This window comes from Fukomys damarensis, unplaced genomic scaffold (assembly GCF_012274545.1).
Source record: "Fukomys damarensis isolate Sample0158 unplaced genomic scaffold, DMR_v1.0_HiC HiC_scaffold_20, whole genome shotgun sequence".
NCBI classification, from domain to species: domain Eukaryota; kingdom Metazoa; phylum Chordata; class Mammalia; order Rodentia; family Bathyergidae; genus Fukomys; species Fukomys damarensis.
Window position 1 is genome coordinate 2,742,931 of NW_022900932.1, and position 5,123 is coordinate 2,748,053.

The 5,123-nt window shown below is 52.4% G+C and overlaps 1 protein-coding gene across 1 annotated transcript in view; it reads right to left on the bottom strand.

Annotated features, from left to right (window-relative positions):
• The window catches only part of Smim29 (small integral membrane protein 29), a 4,100-nt gene extending 2,517 nt beyond the window's left edge, over nt 1-1,583 (bottom strand). Inside the window, exon 1 of the mRNA XM_019204724.2 lies at nt 1,531-1,583. The gene's annotated coding sequence lies outside the window, so the exon portion shown is untranslated. The remainder of the gene's footprint in view (nt 1-1,530) is intronic.
• Nucleotides 1,584-5,123: the final 3,540 nt, after the last annotated feature.

A 5,123-nucleotide genomic window follows, 5' to 3' on the forward strand; every position in this document is an offset into this window, starting at 1 on the left:
CTCCCTGGGCCCCAGTCTGGTCTGCGCCCAGCCTCCACCCTTGAGTGCCTCCTCCTCGCCTCCCGCCGGTCTGGGGCACACGGGTGGGGCAGGGGTGGAAGCCCCGTGCGCCCCGGGCAGCGTTCGTGGTCTCATCATTAAACGGCACGCACGAGAGCCAGGAGAACGAGGCTGGCGGAGGCCACCGCGGTCGCTGTTTGGTCTCGTGTCGTTTTACGTTGGGAGACATGAGACAGAGCGAATGAGACGCGCGTCTTCTTACATTTACAGATGTGCAACCCCCCTGCCAGAGCCCCTCTCCCCACTGAAGTTCCAAATGCTCAGAAAAACTCCAGGCTGGGATGGAAGGGACCAAGGGACCAAGGGACCAAGGTTGTGGCGCGTGAGCGGGCCGGCTCTCCCGTCCTCGGCGATGAGGGCAAAGCGCCTGGTCTAGCCGGGCTGCCTGGGTGCGGGTGGGGGGCCTTTGGGCAGGGCAGGGGCAGCGACCTCAGTTCCTAACCCGGCGGGAGAGGGGCGGGGTCCCTGCCAGAACCCCCAGCACAGCCGCAGGAAGGGAAGGGGGGCCGCACCTCCCTGTGCATTTCCCCTCCCTTCCCATTCTTTGCAGTACCAGGTATTGAACCCAGGGAGTGATGGGCTACATCCCCAGCCCTCTTGCATTTTTATTTCCTTATTTATTTAATTTATTCATTCATTCATTCATTCATTGTGGTGCTGACATACCCCTGAGCTACGACCCCTCTTCACTTTGTGAGACAGTCTCTCTCGAGTTGCCCAGGCCAGCCTAGAAAATGCGATCCTCCTGCCTCAGCTTTGTGAGTAGCTGGGTCTACAGGTGTGCAGGGCCATGACCAGCAGCCCTGTTGGAGTTCTGACTGCTCCTTATCCAGGTTGTGTTCATTGTGGGGACCAGGGTGTCCTGTCCTCCTAATGCCTCCCGTCCTCCTGTCGTCCTGCTCCAGAACCAGTGAACAAGGTCAGAAGAGACCCAACTGTGTAACGGAATGCATTCCCGAACAAGATCTAGAACAGGTGTGGGATGCAAAAATACCTGGCCCCCAACAAGGTACAACTTAAAATACTTGGCCTCCATTATAAACTGACCCCTTAAAAAGTACCCAGAGGAGCTAGGTGTGACCATGTGTTCATGCAGTCTCAGCATTCTGGGAGGCTGAGGCAGGAGGATGGCAAGTATGAGCCCAGCCCAGACAACTTAGTAACTTAGCAAGACTCTGTCTCAAAAAATAAAGGCAAGGGCTATAGCACGTGCAAAAGTCCTGGGTTCAGTCACCAGCACCACACACACACACACACACACACACACACACACACACACACAGAATAGCCAGAGGCAACTAACTCTTAGCCGAGAACAATCATTCAACTGAGAGTAACCTGAACTGGTGGATTTAAACCCACCAGAAGACATTATAGTGACTCTATTGTAATTTCATTCGAGATATTTGAAAAGTTAAGGCTGGGCGGCAGGGTGTGTGGGTACCACCTGTGACCCTGTTCAGGTCTTACCTATTCAGCTAAGACCAGGCCTCCAAAAAGATCCAAAGGGCTGGGGAAGTAGCTCAGCTGTACAGGGCTTCCGAGTTCACATCCAACATGAAGGAAAAAGAAAAAAGGCAGAGATCATGGTGTCAGCATGAACTCACTGAGGTGAAGTGGCCAGTATACTGTTAACTGATCAATAGGCTACAAAGTAGTACATATAGTCAGCTTTTTATTTTTTAAAAAATGCATTTATGTACAGAGATATCAAGAAGTCATCTAGAATGGTGCTCATTTAGCTGTTCTAATCAGTCTCGGGGTGTGAGATACTGAACACACTTGTCTTGTTCAATTGGAGTATTTTACTTTGTGGTATTATTATTATTATTATTATTATTATTATTATTATTATTTTATTATTATTATTGGTAGTATTTGGGATTGAACCCAGGGCCTCCAAAATGAGCTACATGACCAGGCATGGCGGTACACACCCGTGACCCAGCACTTGGGAGGCTCATTTTGCTTTCCTTTCCTTTCCTTTTCTTTTTTTTTTGGCGATAGCACCTCAGGCTGTAGATCAGGCTGGCCTTCAACTCACTGCAATACCCCTGCCTCATGCTCCTAAGTGCTGGGATTACAGGTATGTGCCATCATGCCCAGCTCAAGAGCCTATTCAAAAAAAAGAATTGAAAAGCCTCTCAACACAGTATTAATTTTTGTTGTTGTTCTGGGGATTGAACTCTGGACCTTGCACTTCTGAGGCTGGCATGGTGCTGCCACTGAGCTAAATCCCTGGCCATGTATGGGATATTGTAATGGTGAATTCTACCAAACATCTGAAAGAGGATTAACATGAATCCATCCCAATCTCTTCCAAAAACATTTTGTGAGGCTGGGTGTGGTGGTGCACCTGTGATCCCAGCACTTGGGAAGCTGAGGCAGGAGGATCTCTGCAAGGTTAAGGCCAGCCTGGACGCATAATGAGAGACCTTGTCTCAAGAAACAAACAGGGCCAGGGATTTAGCTCCGCTGCATGGGTGCCTGCCTCGTAAATGGGATTCTGAGTTTGATCCCCAGTTAAAAAAAAAAAAACACCTGAAACACTGTGTGGGGAACATTTCCTAACTCTACCTCAGTGTTGCTGTGACACCAATGCCAAAGACACCAAGGGAATCAAAGGCCAATGTCCCCATTAATAAAATTCTCTATTAGACTTAAAGGGCTGAAATTCATAGGAAATATCTTTTCTGACCGCAATGGGACAGAGCCAAAAATCAACGGCGGAAGGAAAACTGGAAATTTTACAAATATGTCGCAAGTAACATACTCTTCAGTAACCCATGGGTTAAAGAAGAAAAGCATTAGGAAAATTGTAAGACACGGTGCTGTAGTGTGCAGCCCATGGAAACATACTGAAGGAAGCTTAGGAGACTCAGTGGAAGGAGGTGACGCACACCTTTAATCCTAGTACTGTGGGAGGCTGAGGCAGGAGGATTGCAAGCTGAAGCCTAGGTCCTGAGTTTGATCCCCGGTACAGGAAAAACCACCCCCCAACAAGTTTTATGACTCATTTTTCACACTTAGGAATTTATTTCCACAGTGGGTAAGGCAGGGATCCAACCCTACTGCTTCGTTTGTGCAGCTGGCTGAAAAAGCACAGCGTTCCCGAGAGCAGCTCCTCCGCCCGCCCCTCGACCCTGTCCTCCTAATCGGTCTGTCCCCGGCCCCACCCACTTGTCACCACCCCAACTGCGCTCCTCTGTACCCCCGACATCCTGGTGCTTTACTATAGGTTCTTTCTCTTTTTTTGCACTTGAGACTAAACCCAGGACTCCCCAGGGTGCTGGGATCACAAGTGCACACCACGGACTGCTGATTTTCAGAATCAAGCCCACTCTGCCTCTGAAGCAGCCACTGCCCTAGTCCCACTTGCTTTCCCACGGCCTGTGCACTGCAGGGCCGCACAGACAAGGGCAGAGCTGTGCTGGACCCGGCCCTGGCGGATGGTGTCAGCTCCCAGGCGGCCGGGACTCCACCCTCAGCCTCAGGACCCTCGCAGGCGCTGCCGCTCTCCGGGAAGGAGCGGTCAGCTGTGGTCATCTGTGGCTGTTACTTTCTTTGTCTCATTTCGTGAACCTGGCAGCCATTAGCAACTCCCAAGTAGCTTCCGGCCACCCTGGGTCACCCCAACCCTGGTGACATTTTTTGGTGCTGGGATGGGACCCACGGGTGCTACATACTTCGCTCTACCACTGAACACCACACCTTTCTAAAACTTTTTTTTAATTTTTTGTTTTTGTTTTTTTAAGTTTTTTGAGACAGGGTCTCACTATGTAGTTGAGACTGAACTGGAATTCACCATGTAGCCCAGGCTGGTCTAGAACTCACAGAGATCCTCCTGCCTCAGCCTCCCGAGTGCTGGGATTACAGGCGTGCACACCACGCCCAGCACCCTGCTTGTCCACAGCTGGGTGGAGACCTGCACCCAGCCCACCGGGTCACCAGCTGTCGCAGCATGGAACCTCTGGATGAGTCTGTCCCACCCCTCGCTCCGTAACAGTCCTTGCTCCCACCCCTCCCAGGCTGGCTCCCTGGCCACTGTCACCTCTCCCGTTCTGTGTCTGTCACTCAGCAGGCGCCTCTGAGGACTGGGTGTCCTGGATTTAACACTTCACTGGTGTTTAGGACCCAGACGGCTCTCTCCTCAGTGCTGACACACGAGCTGGCATCACAGGACCAAGGAGAAAAATAAACTCCTTATACCCAACTCACCTGGAACCAAAAGCAACCACAGCCGTGGCTCTGACGCCAGCTGTGGGCACCATGGCCAGGCTTCAGGGACGGGAGCCAGCCTACCTGGGGCATGAGCAGGGCCAGCGGGGCACCACCCAGTGTGCCAAGAGGCCGGCATGCAGTGCCTATGCCCACCTCGTCAGGAGGTGCACTGGTGCCTCCCTGGGAGGAGTCAGCTGTGCCCAAGGTCTTGGGCCTCTGTGGATCTCCCCCCAAGTCCTGGGAGCTGCAGGAAACCCCATACCTTGCACTGCCCCGCCCCACTCAATAAAATTAAGAACGACCAAGGAGGTCGGTGTGTTTTCTGAGCACCCTGGGCCCAATGCGAGCCAGCCAGTAATTTCCCAAGCATGTCATCTTATCAGCACCTGTGGCTTAGTCACACACTTGGACTCTGCGAAGATAATTCTTTGGCAGAAGGAGAGGTTTATCTCTTGAGCAGAACAGGGAAGCCTGTAGGATCAGAGCTTCAGGGGGAGCTAGGTATGGTGGTGCATGCCTGTAATCGCAGAACTCTGGGAGGCTGAGGCAGGAGGATCCCCAAGTCTGAGCCCCGCTTGGACAGTGAAGTAAGCCCATCTCAAAAGCAAAAAAAAGGTCTGGAGATGCAGCTCAGTGAGAAAGCACTGGGTGCAATCCCCAGACTGAGCCATCCCACACGGGAGTTTACAGGAGGGGTGGTGCCCTGGTGGTGGGAGAGGGAACCTGTCCCTGGTGGGCCACGGTCAGCAAAGACTTATTGCTCGGGACCCACCTTCCCCTTGTGGCCAAGCAGCGCGCGCGCGCGCGCACACACACACACACACACACACACACACACACAC